This window comes from Euprymna scolopes, chromosome 27, assembly GCF_053919585.1.
Source record: "Euprymna scolopes isolate OS-2025 chromosome 27, ASM5391958v1, whole genome shotgun sequence".
Classification (NCBI taxonomy): Eukaryota; Metazoa; Mollusca; class Cephalopoda; order Sepiida; family Sepiolidae; genus Euprymna; species Euprymna scolopes.
In genome coordinates, this window is record NC_136508.1 from 102,075,943 (window position 1) to 102,094,891 (window position 18,949).

Sequence of the window (18,949 nt, forward strand, 5' to 3'; positions counted from 1 at the left end):
GCACAGTTTTTCTTGTTGGCAATGTTAAGAAACCATTTTACCGGATCCGCCGTATTTATCCATAGGTTCAGGTTGAACTGCCGTTTTAATTCTAGATTGATTTTCTCTAATATTCTTTTACTAATCTTTCCAATTTCGGGTCTGGTTGGGTTAATCAATCTTGTTGTTGGTTTTGTGTTGAAGCTAGGTCTATGATCTTGTAAAAGGATATACGCTTCGTTTTCTCTAAGTTTATTTACTGTATCGCTGATTTGTAATTCATCCGTGATTTTTTACTGTCCTTATTTATCAAATAGATTACGTTGTTATTTTTTACCTTGTGATAGTCTTTTTTTCAAATTCTTCTGGACCAGGTCATTATATTTCTCCCTGTCTAATTTGTAAAAGTTTCTGGTCTTATCAGCCTTAACAAGGATATGGTGTGACTTGTTGATCTCCTTTACGATATTGTCGAGTTTTTTTTGGAATTGATTTTTAGTTTTGTGGAATTCTAAATTTCTAATTAGTGAATAATGATCCTTCTCGAATAGCACTAATTGTGGGATTACTGGTGGTGATTTAATGGTGATTTAATCACGACCAGTAATCCCACAATTAGTGCTATTCGAGAAGGATCATTATTCACTAATTAGAAATTTAGAATTCCACAACACTAAAAATCAATCCCAAAAAAAACTCGACAATATCGTAAAGGAGATCAACAAGTCACAACATATCCTTGTTAAGGCTGATAAGACCAGAAACTTTTACAAATTAGACAGGGAGAAATATAATGACCTGGTCCAGAAGAATTTGAAAAAAAGACTATCACAAGGTAAAAAATAACAACGTAATCTATTTGATAAATAAGGACAGTAAAAAAATCACGGATGAATTACAAATCAGCGATACAGTAAATAAACTTAGAGAACACGAAGCGTATATCCTTTTAAAGGATCATAAACCTAGCTTCAACACAAAACCAACAACAAGATTGATTAACCCAACCAGACCCGAAATTGGAAAGATTAGTAAAAGAATATTAGAGAAAATCAATCTAGAATTAAAACGGCAGTTCAACCTGAACCTATGGATAAATACGGCGGATCCGGTAAAATGGTTTCTTAACATTGCCAACAAGAAAAACTGTTCCTTTGTGCAATTTGACATTATGGATACTACCCGTCAATTACAAAGGATCTCTTTGGAAAGGCAATTGAATTTGCCAAGACCTATACGAATGTCTCCGATGAGGATTTGGATATTATTATGAAATGCCGCACAACTGTCCTTGTCTATAACGGGGAACAATGGGCAAAAATGGGCAAAACAACTTTTTCGGCGTATCAATGGGATCGCTGGACTCTGCAGAGGAAACAGATCTCGTTGGACTTTATATCATTCATAATTTAACGAACGATAATATTATTGATAGAAGGGACGTGGGCTTATATCGTGATGATGGGCTGATAATAGTGAAGAATGCTACAAGTGTTAAATGCGATCAGATTAGGAGAGCAATCCATAGGGACATGAAAAATTTTGGCCTAAAAGTAGAAGTTAATGCTAACTTAAAACAGGTTAATTTCCTTGACGTTACTTTAAATCTGACTTCGAATACTTATAAACCATATATGAAGGATAATGCTAATCCTATTTATATACACCCGCAGTCTAACCATCCACCATCCATTATTAAACATATACCGTTATCTATTGAAAGTAGAATAAGTAACAATTAATCTAATGAAGTAACTTTCAATAATTGCAAAGCTATTTATAATACAGCACTTAAAAATAGTGGATATAAGGACATAGAAATTAAATATAAAGTAAATAACACTAGCACAAATGGATCTAGAAATCGTGGTAGGAAAATTATTTGGTTCACACCCCCCTTTAACATTATGTTGAAAACAAAACTTGGTGCACAATTTTTACAACTTATTAATAAGCATTTCCCACCAAATAATATATTACATAAAATATTTAATAAAAATACATTAAAATTAAGTTACAGCTGTAGTGATAATTTGGAAAGGATTATAAAAAAACATAATGGAAGAATTTTAAAGACGACTAATAGAGAAGGGGAGAATACTAGTGCAAACACTGCGGTGAATAAATGTAACTGTAAAAACCTGAGGAATTCCCAATAAAAAATGAATGTCTGACCTCATCGGTGGTATACCAAGCAAGGATATTCCCGGTGGAGAACCCAAGGGACGAAAGATTCTACATAGGGAGTACCAAAATGACTTTCAAAAATAGATTCTATGGACATACACGCTCGATGAATAATCAAACATATGAAAAGGACACTTCCTTATCGTTATATTACTGGAAATTAGTTAGAGAAAATAAAACACCTAGTATAGAATGGAATATTATTAGAAGGGACAATACTTGCCACTCATTGAACTCACCATGTCTATTATGCTTATCAGAAAAACTTGAGATAACTAGGTTTAAAGACAGAGAAAAATTATTGAATATTAAACAGGAAACTGCTATATCCTGCAAACATTTCAGAATACACGCATTTAAGGAACCCTAAATTAGGATAATGGAACTGCTATAAGTACAACTAACCCCCATCAAATAATTCCCCACAAAGAGGATAAGTGAGGTCGCAACTATAATCATACCCATATGGGTTACGTAAGTCACTTAATATTCTACTTCATCGAGCAGTTATGGCATTACTAGCCGAAATAAGTACCTGTATGAAGGTATATTTGAACTAAATGAGTAATAGATCGTTTTGAGTGAAGCTCGTATTAATGTATGCATATGGATATTTTTGGGTGTGTGCATGTATGGATATATGATCTTTATATACCCGGGCAGGAAAAATAATTTATTAATATAAAAAAAAAGAAATGAAGAAATAAATAGATGAAAGAAAGTAAGGAATAAAGGGTGAATGGAAGAGAAGGGAATAAGGGTATTAGAGTGAATAAGCAAAGATGAAGGTAAGTACTACAATATATAAGCTTATATACTAGGTTTGTATAACCTAAATACTCTGATTTCTGTCATATGTTATAATATATTATGATTCTTTCGTGATACATCTTATGTATATCTGCCTTACCATCGAAAGAATCTTTGTTAAATATGAGGATAACCCTATAGACTACATGCTGAATTCAATATAAATTTTTACGTAGTGTCAATTTTTACGGTAAAAACCTACAACTTAGGAAAGTGTAACAAGCGGATGGGGCCATGAAACATAACTAGACGTGTGGAATTTGATAGAAAAAGTGAATTTATATAGTAGGTGTATTCATGTCTGTTTCTACTTTAGATGTATCATTTGGTGGCACGGTACATGTATACATGTATATATATATATATATATATATATATATATATATATATATATATATATGTCTATATTTGTGTGGCTTTGGATATATAAGTGTATTTTACGTATTCATGTATGTTTGTATGTTTATATGTATATATCTGTATCTATATATCTGTGTGTATGTTTGTATGTGGAAGTGTCTCTGTGTCTATTGTATGTAGATGTATGTATACACACGTATATTTCTGAACTATTAGAATAGGCTGCCTCGTATAGAATTGTTGTAACAATATAGATTACAAAAATGTATGGATGTCCGAATGTTGTTTATATATATGTTATATATGTATGTATGTGTGGGTATGTATATGTATGTCTGTTGTGTGTGTGTTTATATGTATGTATGTGTATATGTGTATATGTATATATGTATATATATATATGTATATATTTATGTATGTATGTATGTATGTATGTGTGTGTTTGTGTATATATATGTATATATATATATATATATATATATATATATATATATATATATATATATATATATATATATACACCCGTCTGTAGTCGGGTAGCATAATATTGCATATACGAAAAATTTACCACGCTACATAAGTAAAGAAAAATACTATTATTTGTCGCTGTATGTCTGTAATGTGTGTGTGTATATATGCGCGGGTGTAGATAAATGTAGACATTTATAAGTGTATTGATACACGCATATAGGTACATGTTGGGTTTAGATAAATTCGGGTTTATATTTATTCACATTTTGTTGGTTTATTTGTTTTAATTTAATTTTATTTTTATTCTTATTCATTTATTTTTTTATTTTTATTTTTTATTATATTTTTTATTTATTTTTTTATTTATTTATTTATGTATTTTATTTTTATTTATTTATTTTTTATTTACCTTAATATAACTTTTACTTTATCTTCTACGTAGTTTCAGAATCATTGTCTAGTTTCAGTAAATAAAACAAAGAGCGTTCAGCATGGATTCGCTTTTGAATATATGGATTAATGTGTGTAAGTGTGTGATGGCAGTGTCTGTGCATGGATGTGTTATGTGTGTGTTGCGTGTATGTGTGGGTGGAGGTAGATTAAAAAGGCACCGGTCAGTACTTGGTTGACCATAGCTAAGGCTTATTAACTTACAGACTCTAAGACAAGAAAACTAAACTCTCAATGACCCTATGCCATAAAAAGCCAAAAGTTAGGTTAGATGGGGGAAGGGGAAAAGAAAAAAGATGTTTATCATCTTCAAAGACCTCACTCATCCTTTTACCGTTTTTGTTTTTTGACTCCCACCCAGGTTGTATTTTTAACTTGACAAACGAAATAGAAAAATGTATTTGGTGGAAATGTCACTTTTGAAGGTGGTTCTTGGCCTGAAGACGTAATCCCCCAACGTGGGTGATTACAGAAACATGTATGCACATATGTAGCCATTAATGTTTGTATAAATACAATTAATAAATATATATATATATTATATATATATATATGTATGTGTGTGCATGTATATATATTCAGAGAGAAAAAAAGAGGGAGACGGAGAAGGAGACAGACAGCAAGTGAGAGAAAGAAAGAGAGAGAGAGAGAACGAGAGCGAAGGAGAGATGACATAAAAAATAAGTAACAAAATATAATCAAATAACATTATAGATTACACCGTGAAGCGAAGCTATTTCCATAACCTAAAACGAGAAAAACATCGCAGCCAACATCATAACCCGTACGACCATGTTCAAGGGGCACCGTACGCTTGAGTTTTAATCCATTTATATATATATATATATATATGTATATATATATATATATATATATATGTATATATGTGTGTGTGTGTGCATTTGTGTGTGTGCATTACAACAAAAAAATTTCATACCTGCGCACACTAGTGTTTCATCTTTTCGGGAAACATCAGTTAATATTGGCACGATTACTACCGTTCCAGAGATTCGAACCCGGCCCCGAAACCATATTTGGCTCCATTAGTAAGAACCAAACCTCACGGCCAAAGTCAACCGAGAGAAATATTGTTAAAATTCTATTATTTATTTATGTCGTAACATCCGGCCATAGTGATCTGATGATTATAATACAACGATATATGAATACGAGCTTAGGTGACCGACTTTCTATTTCAATATTGAAGGGGAAAAATAATAAAACTGATTTTAAAAGAGGTCTATATAGGAAATAGAATGATAATATTTTACCTAAATAAGTATTAAAATAATATAATTATACCTACAGACACTAATGTTCCGTCCATTCAGGAATCATCAGTGAAGGGGGTAAATGTATATATATATATATATATATATATATATATATATATATATATATATATATATATATATATATACTTGTTTATTGTTATATAAACATGCTCACATCCCGCTGCTACAAATAGCCACTTGTTTCAATCAAACAACAGATGTCATCAGCCAGCGACTTGACTATTCAAAAGTTCAATGAATAATAATATAATAATAGTTTATTCATTGAACTTTTGAATAGTCAAGTCGCTGCCTGATGATATCTGTTGTTTGATTGAAACAAGTGGCTATTTGTAGCAGCGGGATGTGAGCATGTTTATATAACAATAAACAAGTATTATCAGCTCTTTTTATTGAGGACTATCTAACAACCTTGTTGAATTCATTAGTCCATTAATTTTGAATATAAAAAACCCGAATATATATATATATATATATATATATATATATATATATATATATATATATATATATATATATATACTTGTTTATTGTTATATAAACATGTTCACATCCCGCTGCTACAAATAGCCACTTGTTTCAATCAAACAACAGATATCATCAGGCAGCGAATAGTTTATTCATTGAACTTTTTAATAGTCAATTCGCTGCCTGATGATATCTGTTGTTTGATTGAAACAAGTGGCTATTTGTAGCAGCGGGATGTGAGCATGTTTATATAACAATAAACAAGTATTATCAGCTCTTTGTATTGAGCCCTACCTAACAACCTCGTTGAATTCATTAGTCCATTACTTTTGAATATAAAAAAACCCGAGTATATATATATATATATATATATATATATATATATATATATATATATATATATATATATATATATATATATATAGCCAGTAGAGCTTAGTTTCCTAGAAGTGCATCGAATGAAACAACACGTGTCTACCAAAGAGTTCTCAATGGGTGAACAGAGCACGTATATAAAATGTATTTATACAAACCTTAATGGCTACGTATGTGCATACATGTTTATGTAATCACCCGCGTCGGATTACGTCTTCAGGCCTAGAATTACCGTCGAAAACTGATATTTCAACCAAATACATTTTCCTATTTCGTTTCTAAAGTTAGAATGTAATCTGGGTGGGAGTCATAAAATGGTCAGAGGGCAAGTGAGGTCTTTGAAGATAATAAACATCTTTTTTTATTTCTATTTCTCTTTATCCATCCCATCTTTTGGTTTTTATGTCATTAGGTACTTGGGAATTTAGTATTTTTGTCTTGCAGTCTGTAAATTAAGAACCTTTCCTATGGTCACTAAGTACTGACCGGTGTCTTTCAATCTACCCCCATCCTTACACATACATGGAAAACACAATGCGAGACCATTGACCTGATCTTCGTCACACAATTATAAGAAAAGAACACCAGTAGCTCATCATATCCTTTTTCTGGGACTTTAAAACGGCCTTTGACAAAGTACCTCGACTTGCCATGTAGGCAGTCTTCGCTTGACTTTATCAACTTGATCCGTACCCTGTATGAGCAATGGTGAGAATTGTACGTCACCAGAACTCCCTCTCTGATCTATTTGCCATCCCCATGGGCTGAAATAATGTTTTGTCTTGGCCTTAATGTGTTTCTCACATTACACAGCAGCAATGATGACTAAGAGTTCCACATGCTTAGTGCGCAAGCTGCAGTATGCTGATACCCCCCCCACGGTAGAACCTTAATAACTAGAAGATTCACACAATAAAGCCTACGAAATTTCGGGATGCAGGTCAATACAGAAATGACTAAAACACTAGTCGAACACTAGGGACTGCTGCTACTTAATATCAACACTATCGTAAATGGTCAAAAAATAAAACTCCTCACTTTACATCATCAACGCTCTGTTCCCCATCTGGCATCAAATGAAATGGATGGCTCTCATCGAGGAGAAGCCCCATGTTTTGACAACCTTCTGGGTTTGACCTTTACTCCGGACCTGAAATGGAACACGAACATCAAGTCTGTTGCCAAGGTCGCTGGAATGATGGTGGGATCCTTCTACCGCTCCAGAAGATATCTCACTACTGATGCAATTCTCTATCTGTATAAAAACCAAGTACCTCCAATGGTTGAATACTGTTGCCATATCTGGGAAGGAGCTGCTAAAAACAGCCTATCCTGCCTTGATAGAGTACAAAATAGACTTCGTGCCTTAGTGGGGTATGCCCTTTTCTCTACCGTGAAACCACTCTCCCACAGAAGAGACGTTGCGAGCCTATCCTTGTTTTATCGTTATTTCCATGGCAAGTGCTCGTCTGAACTCCAGTCTCTGGTCCCCCCTCGCCAATCTTTCACGAAAAACACCCGTCTAGCTGAATCCACTGTCAAAATTTTCTCCCACTCTTTATCTGTGCCTAGATCAAAACGTAGATTCCATGAACAAAGCTTCTTTCTTAGAATTGCACGCCTGTGGAACTCTTTTCCGTCTGCCTGCTTCTCACCTGACTAAAATTGGATGTGTTTAACTCGAACGTTAACAAATTCCTAATGAACCACCCCCTTAAGTAAACACTTCATCAAATCTCCACACTAACGTAATGTACTTGCAATAACCCTTATCCTAGAGTGGCTTCCAGGCCTTGATAAGTGGTGACCAGTGTGTAATTTTTTTTTAAATGGTCAATCACTAGAGGAATTTGACCAAATTCCTTACCAAGGTAGCATGGTACCATCATCCTACCACATGTACGAAAGATGTAGGAAACAGGATAAGGGCAGACCACTACGCTTTTGGTCGTACCAAGAGACGCGTATTTTACAACCACGCACTGAAATTGGCAATTAAATCATGGTATTCAAGGCAGTCACACTCTCCACGCTTCTTTATGCTTGTCAAAGGGGAACATCGTACAAAAGCGATACAAAAAACCCGGAATGCTTCCCGCAATACAAGTGGTGGACAAAATGTCCATATCACTAGGGTGAGCCACACTGCTAAATTGGAAGTACTTGACAAGACTAAAATGACCAGCATTTATGAAACCATCATTTACTATCGACTCCATTGAGCAGGCCACATTAAAATGGATCCTACGAGGTGCCGAAACAAATACTTTATGGTGAGCCCGCTAGTGAGGCTCGACCAGGAGGACAAATTAAGCGGCGCTAAAAAACAATAAAAAAAAACTAAAAAAAAACAACAAAAAAGCAATTAAAGCGCACCCTGGCAATGAGATATAACACACTGCCAAAATGGAAAAGTCTGGCACGCAAACGATGCCATCGACTTTGAGAAGAAAGAAACCACTATGAAGACTCTAGGAACAGAAAAAGGAGAGAGCCAGAACAAGAGTCCCGTACCTGGCCTACACTCCCTTGCAAATACTACCTTACACTCTTCGACCACCGGTGGGACTTCTCAGCCATATAAAATATAGGCTTCTTATTTGGCTATCGAGCTTATTATATCGAGCACTGTTCATTTCTTGTATTTTAATTAAATTAGTAAATTTAATACCACATTAAAATACACTCTGCTCTTTAGACAATTGTTCTAACACCCTTCATATATGTATATATATATATATATATATATATATATATGTGTGTATCTGTGTGTGTATGTGGGTGTTTGTGTGTGTGTGTGTTAAGAAATTGTATGCCGTATAAGTGCATATATATATATATATATATAGAGAGAGAGAGAGAGAGAGAGAGGCAACGAGAGAGAGAGACAGAGAAATAGATAGATGGATAGATAGATGGATATTTTTATATTTTTATTTTCAAAAGCTCGGATGAGATAAGCGCTACCGTCTCCTGCAAACCTGATAATAGATGACTATAAATTGAAACATAACATTTTAATACTGTGGGTGTAAAAACAAAGCAAGTATAAACTCAAAAGTTCTATTCTATTATATATTATTATAGTATATTCGAGTGACATCACCTTTAAAAAACATATATTTTGTAAACTAACATTTTATATCTTTCCATTAAAATTTCGCCGGTCTTCAAAATAGATGAGTATCGGCTACGTAGAGCTTGATATAGGTACCGAAGACGATCCCTTATTATGAGGTTTAAAACAGACGGTACCAGTGTCTTATCTCAACAAAACCTTCTTAAAAAGTAAAAATGGAAATAATTACGCCTATATTCTCTTTTTCTTTTTTCTTATTATATAAAAATCTGCTGGAATAATATAGTACAAATGAATAAATACTATATATATATATATATATATATATATATATATATATATACATATATATAAAGGTGGATGTAGTTTGCTTAAAACACTGTATAATATGTAGTTAAATGGAATTGTAGAAGGCGGTACAATACAGAAGTAACGGAAAGACACAGGCTGAAGCAGGTGAGAATACAACTTATAAATACATGCGTACATATTCATATTTCATATACGCGGTATATTTATATTTGCACAGTGGTTACCTGGGGAAGCCGGTCTGTTGGTATGTCCGTGTAATATAATATTCCGAGAAAGATCTCTTCGTCAGATATTTACTTGACATACCAACAGACCGACTTCCCCAGGTAACCACTGTGCAAATATAAATATACTGCGTATATGAAATATGAATATGTACACATGTATTAATAAGTTCTATTCGCACCTGCTTCAGTCTGTGTCGTTCCATACTTCTGCACTGTACAGCCTTCTACAATTCCATTTAACTACATATATATATATTATTTATATATATATATATATATTTATATATGCATATTATTTATGCATATATATCCACCTAAACATATATAAAAATACACACACACATATATATATATGTATATATATATGTATATATATATATGTATTCCTCAATGAAATATAATCTTGATAAGCCTCCTCTTACAGAATTGTATTTACTTTCCTCTCACTCTCCAATACATATATATATATATATATATATATATATATGTATATGTATATATATATATATATATATGGCAGAAGAGTTTAGTTTCCTAGAAGTACATTCAACGAAACAACATGTGTCTACCAAGAAATATACATATATATATATATATATATATATATATATGTATATATATATATATATATATATATATATATATATATAAATATATATATATATATGTTTGTGTATACAAAGAAATCATCTTCAGGTATTGAAAGTGTTTTTGTTTTGTTTTCTTTTTTTTCTTCATTATTCCGTGTTGTTTTTTTTTATGGCCACGTGACTCTGATGGCGCGTGTGTTGTATATCTGTGGTTCGCTTCGTTGAAAACTTTCAAAATGAAAACTTTTAAATGTAAAGAAAGCCAATGAAATTCTATGTTTTTTGTTTCTTAGTAAAAACACGTAATCTTTATTCGTAAATAAATCAATCATTTGCCCTTTGAACATCCCTTTTAAACTTGTAGGTCACCGGAGACGCTGAAAACCAAAATAACCTTTTAAATTACAGCAAGCGAGTAGTTTACTATATATGAATATGTGTGTGTTTCAAAGATGTGGGGGATCACTTTTCGCTAATAATTTAAGGTAAACCGAGCACCAAGGTTGTAGCATGCATTTTGTTTTTGGTGTGTGGGTGGGTCACTATTTTTACCCCCGAAAGACCCTTTAAAATTAGTACCAACGTTTACAATCCAGTTTACAAGTAGTTTCCGAGATATGAAGAAATGCACCCACTTTATTACCACTTTTTTGGGTGGAGGGGATGCAGGTTTTTATGTTCGTTGTTTTTTTGTTTTTTTAGAGGGGGATATTCAATTATATTACGATGAGGTTCCGCCACAACAATTAAGTTGCTGGGAAATTTACATAGATTATTTGTTTGTGATGGTGAAGTCTTTGTTTGTGTACATGTAGCGCACACGATAGGGCGACTGTTTACCTCATTGAGACTACTTTTGCCCAGAAGCTGCAGCCTCATCTACCTGCAGTCATCGTGAATTCGCTCCACTAAACATGGGCATTAGATGGTTCACAGGGTGTCTATCTGATGCGTAACAGATACTGCAACTAAACAGCGCAAACAAGTTTGAATCAGGGTGGAAAGTCCTGTGGTGATGGAGTGAGTCTATGCCAACACCAAGGAATAAAGCACTGAGGCCCCAACTAGTCATCGTCAAGATTGACCGAATGCATGATGATGATGATGATGATGATGATATGCATATATATATATATATATATATATATATATATATATATATATATATATATATATATATATATTGATATGCCTGCGTGTGCGCGTGTGTTTTTGTAATAAATAAGTGGGGGAAGATGTAGCTGGTTATCTTTAATGCATCCAAAACCAAACTCCTATCCTTACATCATCAACGCTCTGATCCCCAGCTCGCATCAATTGTGATGGATGTCTCGCGTCTGGGTGAGGCCCCATGTTTTGACAAGCTTTTGGGTTTGACTTTACTCCTGATCTGAAATGGAACACGAACATCAAGTATGTTGCCAAGGTCGCTGGAAAGATGGTGGAATCCTTCTACCGCTCAGAAGATATCTAAATACTGATGCAATTCTCTATCTATATAAAAGTCAAGTGCGTCCAATGATGGAATACTGTTGCCATATCTGGGCAGGAGCTGCTAAAAACAGCCAATCCTGCCTTGACAGAGTACAAAATAGACTTCGTGGCTTAGTGGGGGATGCCCTTTTCTCTACCCTGCAACCTCTCTCCCACAGAAGAGACGTTGCGAGCCTATCCTTGTTTTATCGTTATTTCCATGGCAGCTGCTCGTCTTAACTCCAATCTCTGGTCCCCCCTCGCCAATCTTTCAAGAAAAACACCCGTCTAGTTGAATCCACTGTCAAAAGTTTCCCCCACTCTTTATCTGTGCCTAAATCAAAACGCGGAGTCCATGAACAAAGCTTCTTTCTTAGAACTGCACGCCTGTGGAACTCTTTTCCGTCGTCCTGCTTCCCACCGGACTACAACTTGAATGTCTTCAAGTCCAACGTTAACAAATTCCTAATGAACCGCCCCCTTAAGTAAACACATCATCAAATCTCCACACTAACGTGATGTACTTTCAATACCCCTTATCCTAGAGTGGCTTCCGGGCCTTAATAAGTGGTTATCACTGTGTAAAAAAAAATATAATAAATAAGTGCTAATATATAATTTTTAAAAACTTATGCACAACCTTCTTTTCTGCATTAAAGCTGACCTGTTCCAACCTCTCTTTTTGTTTTGCGATATTTTTTATATTTTTATGTATTAAGGACATATTTGGTCCCTTTTTGAAATTAAAAGATGATATTCTCGAAATATTCAGACCTCCACATTTCTGCTTATATCAGAAAATAGGTTCATATTTACTTCATTATATTGTTATTATCTTGAAAAATAAATGCAGATACGAAGTGTAAAAATAACACAACAAACGGAACGTCCAGAACAATAGTTGGGTAAAACGTCGCGAAACAACATCTAGGTGATGAGGATAATAGTCAACAATAAATAAATTGATAAATCACACAAATTAAACATCTCAATAAGCGTTCTAATTAATTAAATAAGGTAAGTGTTGTAGAGATTCATCTATGCATATGATATGAACTCTTTCGAACTTAAGATATACACCAAGAGGTACGAATCTCTCTGTAGATTGTATAATGTCGTTGTTTATGAAATTTGAGGTGCCGACCTCTCCAAACAGTCTGATAAACTGTGTTTTTTTCGATGGAATTATCATTGTCGGAAAGATGCAAACTGTTCTGTGCAGCTCTAAGAAATCAACCCTCCCATACTTTGCCTCCCGGCTCTCGGGAGATACAAATTTATCGATTGTTACATTAGTCGCCCTCACCGGGAAAAGTCCGACGTTGTTAGTTAGATTAATTTTTGCTGGAACAGAATCCTCCACAATCTGAGGCGCTGGCATATTTTACCAACTTTTCGATTTTGTGTCCATTTCCTGCGGTCAGGGTATTAGATGCTATCTGTGCACTTTGCAGTTAACGGTCTGTGCTACTTCTATGGATCTGTGTAATTTTTTTAAAGCAACAAAGTTTTTTTTTCTAACAATATCCGGCCCCTGTTTAGTTAGTGACCCTACCAGCCAACAAGGACTTGGTTACGAGGTATTTTAATTTACAACGAAGATTACCTCAACAGCTTGACGAACAAAGATCTATACGGATATTTATATGGTAATTTGAAGAAAAACTACGCCACTGCCAAACCACAACTTGGCGACGAACATTCAAAGGTGATACTCACAAAAAAAAAAACATGAAATTTAAAAAAGAACCACCAAAAACGGAAAAAGATAAAATTGTATATGTTATTACACCCGGAGATGTTTTATTACGGAAATAACCCTAACGTTTAAACAGCGAAAAATGTGTTTACCTATAGTGAAAAAAAGTTCTCATAAACTTAATTGAACATATTTCTATTTAAAAGTGAAGAAAGCCCGTCAGCAAACACATCTATTATTCAATTAAACTCATTCCACGTTCGAGGTATCTTCAATTACTTTTCTTACTGTTTTAAAAAATCCGTAGATACTTGAAAATTCAATGCTGTACATTTTAGGAGATGACTGAGCCAGTCTTATGATTTCAATGATTTTATTGTTCAAAAAACTAACTACAGCAGGAATTGGGATACACCCTACTAAAGCCTGATTCTCAAGGCTAGTGAAGTTAATAAATTCAATGTAGACGTGAAAAAACGTTCAGAAAGGAAGAGATGCAATGAATTTTTGTTTTAAACTTAGAAAAACATGTACACACGTTTAAAATGTTCCAAACTTAATCTGGACCACCGTGCATGAATCTAGCATACGCTTTTGGGTAGCATAAGATTCAAGAAATGGCAGCGTATTGGTAAAGGACGACGAGACGTTTTGGAAGAGTAAAGGAGTCACCAGATTTGATTGGCCAAATAAAAAAATTCATGGATAAAGACTGCCGTGAGTAATATTATATGTGACAAAAGTTGATGTTAGTGTGGGGACTGTACACATAATTGTTCGTGAGGAACCATAGATAAAGTTTAGGCGAAGTTTACCACAAGAGTGCTAAAAAATCAGAAATACCTTTTTATGACAAGAGGCTAGTCTGTCTAACAATTCCTAAAACTCACTCGCTTCTTGTGACTTTCCTCACGCGTCCTTTCTTCTTTGCTACTTTTAGATATTACCGAAGCTCAAAGAAAACATCAGATGCTATAGAGGAATAAAGGAATGTCATTGATACTCTCACACAAGGGGACTTGCACGAGTACTTCCAGAAGTTGTTAGGACGGTACAACAAGTTAATTGAAGGCAGAGGAAATGATTTAATAACGGACCAGAGTTACAATGGCGTACTATAAAAAATGTGCACAAAATTCACTGCAATCATAATATTTTTCTTCTCAAACGCTAAACTAATAAACCTTCCAGCCGTAGTAAAACACCGTTTTCGCTAAACATGATATTGATACCATGTTTTTTTCACCGTCTTAGATCTAGATCAAATGTTCGACGAATTGTTTGCATATATATACTAGCATGAAGATGTATGTTGAGCCAACAAAAGTTAGAATTTGTTTTTAATTTCACCCCTATTATGACCGCTTAAAATGTATTGTCTTGGGCTCAAATAAAGTTATTAAGTTAGATCCATGTCCAATGAACCGGTATCTAAAATGTTAAGTGTTAAGACTGAAAATTGTCGGAGGAGTTTGGTAGAGTTCTCAAAGGTCAAATCGTGGAACTTTGACCCGTTAGTCGCCACATTTCTGGCCGACAACAGATTCCATCGATTTTCCCAAATCTCAGTACCCTCTATATTAAATTTCGAGTCTGTAGACTTAAAATTGACAGAGTTATTGCGTAGGGAAATGTACACACAGACACACAGATACACAGATACACACACCGACAGACATGCACTTTCACTTATATATATATATACATATATATATATATATATATATATATATATATATATATATATATATATATCATTATTAAACTCAAATGAGCTTGTAACGATGTATGTAACCCTCTTTCCGGTTTACGACATCCGGTTAAGCATGCTCGCATGACCTGCGCTCTGAAATATTAACGTTATTATTCCGAAATTATTATTTAACATACCTTAACGGTTATACAGATATGCACGATGTAAAAAAAAAAGCAGACTGTATTAAGAATTGTTTATTTTGATAATTTAAACGCGAAAAAAAAACTAGAACAATTGGGACGTTAAAATATTAACGTTATTATTTAGAACTTATTATATAACATGGGAAGAGTGGGGTTTAAAATAAACAAAAAACAAAAGAACAATTGGGACCCTGAAATATTTACGTTATTATTTCGAACATATTATTTAACATGGGGAGAGTGGGGTTTAAAATAAACAAAAAAACAAAAGAACAATTGGGACGCTGAAATATTTACGTTATTATTTCGAACATATTATTTAACATGGGAAGAGTGGGGTTTAAAATAAACAAAAAACAAAAGAACAATTGGGACCCTGAAATATTTACGTTATTATTTCGAACATATTATTTAACATGGGGAGAGTGGGGTTTAAAATAAACAAAAAAACAAAAGAATAGGCACCGCCAAAACTGGGGGGGCAGGTCAGTACTTTTTGACGGACCGTCTTTTTAAAAATCTACCAAAAATCAGGTAATTATCCGATCAATACGAAATTTTCAGCGATTATTAGGAGAAGAATGAACTTTATAACAGTGTACTTATTTTTCATAAACGATATTTATATATATATTTTTTTTTGCTTACAAAACCCCCCCTTGTTTTGAAGTGGGAACAAATATGCTTAAAATAATCATCTGAAACTGAATAAAACATATTGTGTTGTTTTAAGGGACAGAATTATAAATTAAAAAAAAAAAAAAAAAAAAATTCGTTTGCATACCTTATTTTGACGTCTGAATATCAGAACTTCGATTGTGTTTAATTATCCCGCTTTTGAGTTTTGAAGTGTGAAATTCGGTGAATATGTTAAGTAAAATAATTAATTTAAGTTAAGCAAAACAAAAAAAAATTTTTTTTAATATTTATACGAAAAAAGCCATTTCAAAATTTTTGATGAATAAATTAACAATTTTTTTTTAGCGAGCCGAATAATGCATGACCATTATTAAACAGGGCATGCTTTGAATAATCGATACCAAAAAAAAACTTCGATAAATATTGTGCCCTTTGTGTTAAAAATAGCATCATTTTTATCGATCTCGTTTGAAAACGTTTGCCGCCTTTCGACTACGGTGGACCAAACGCGCTGAAATAATTTTTTTTTATTCTGCTTTAAATTGCCCCCCCCCCATTTTGGGGAGCCTGGCCCCCACACACATACACATTAAAAACCAAACTCATACAAATGGTCACCCATCTGGTACTGGCCAGCCTCAGCTTAATAATACATTGAAATTTTCGTCACTGAAAAATAAGTTTTTTTGGCCTGTTTGGTCTTCCATAGTTTTCTTCCCATCAAAAGAAAACGTAAACAGAGTCGATCTGAACTCTACGACGATGCGAAATATCTGGTTACCTATATGAATAAGTGGAATTATTTGAAATTCAGGTACTTATATTATAATATTTTTGCATATTCTCTTAGAAAATCATCCTAAATCTTAGTTAGACAATAAATAAATTAATTAATTATTTCAAAAACCCTTTTTATTTAATAATGTAGTACGTTTTTTGTGCAAGACAAAAAATGTCAATTGTTAACTTTTTGGGAAAATTTAACATTTAAAATTGAATTAAAAATAGTAGAAAAAGTTTTACATTATTCTGTTTTCTATATGATAAAATTCAGGGTTTTATCTTTCTGGAAAAAAAAAGTTACTCAGAAATAATGGATTTTAATAAATGTAATTTCGTTTTAAAAAACAACAACAACTTGATTTTGCGGCCATTTTTGGCGGTGCCTACAAAAGAATAATTGGGACGCTGAAATATTTACGTTATTATTTCGAACATATTATTTAACATGGGAAGAGTGGGGTTTAAAATAAACAAAAAACAAAAGAACAATTGGGACCCTGAAATATTTACGTTATTATTTCGAACATATTATTTAACATGGGGAGAGTGGGGTTTAAAATAAACAAAAAAACAAAAGAAAAATTGGGACGCTGAAATATTTACGTTATTATTTCGAACATATTATTTAACATGGGAAGAGTGGGGTTTAAAATAAACAAAAAACAAAAGAACAATTGTGAGGCTGAAATATTAAAGTTATTATTTCGAAATTATTATTTAACATGGGAAGAGTGGGGTTTAAAATAAACAAACAACAAAAAACAATTGGGACGCTGAAATATTAAAGTTATTATTTCGAACATATTATTTAACATGGGAAGAGTGGGGTTTAAAATAAACAAAAAACAAAAGAACAATTGTGAGGCTGAAATATTAAAGTTATTATTTCGAAATTATTATTTAACATGGGAAGAGTGGGGTTTAAAATAAACAAACAACAAAAAACAATTGGGACGCTGAAATATTAAAGTTATTATTTCGAACATATTATTTAACATGGGAAGAGTGGGGTTTAAAATAAACAAAAAACAAAAGAACAATTGTGAGGCTGAAATATTAAAGTTATTATTTCGAAATTATTATTTAACATGGGAAGAGTGGGGTTTAAAATAAACAAAAAACAAAAGAACAATTGGGACGCTGAAATATTAACGTTATTATTTCGAAATTATTATTTAACATGGGAAGAGTGGGGTTTAAAATAAACAAAAAACAAAAGAACAATTGGGACCCTGAAATATTTACGTTATTATTTCGAACATATTATTTAACATGGGGAGAGTGGGGTTTAAAATAAACAAAAAACAAAAGAACAATTGTGAGGCTGAAATATTAAAGTTATTATTTCGAAATTATTATTTAACATGGGAAGAGTGGGGTTTAAAATAAACAAACAACAAAAAACAATTGGGACGCTGAAATATTAAAGTTATTATTTCGAACATATTATTTAACATGGGAAGAGTGGGGTTTAAAATAAACAAAAAACAAAAGAACAATTGGGACGCTGAAATATTAAAGTTATTATTTCGAAATTATTATTTAACATGGGAAGAGTGGGGTTTAAAATAAACAAAAAACAAAAGAACAATTGGGACGCTGAAATATTAACGTTATTATTTCGAAATTATTATTTAACATGGGAAGAGTGGGGTTTAAAATAAACAAAAAACAAAAGAACAATTGGGACGCTGATATATTAAAGTTGTTATTTCGAAATTATTATTTAACATGGGAAGAGTGGGGTTTAAAATAAACAAAAAACAAAAGAACAATTGGGACGCTGACATATTAACGCTATTATTTCGAAATTATTATTTAACATGGGAAGAGTGGGGTTCAAAATAACTAAA

At 33.0% G+C, this 18,949-nt stretch overlaps 1 long non-coding RNA gene across 1 annotated transcript in view; it reads left to right on the forward strand.

The window, feature by feature from the left end:
* Positions 1-18,949, forward strand: part of LOC145249038 (uncharacterized) — a 309,222-nt gene that overhangs the window by 87,514 nt on the left and 202,759 nt on the right. The window lies entirely within an intron of this gene.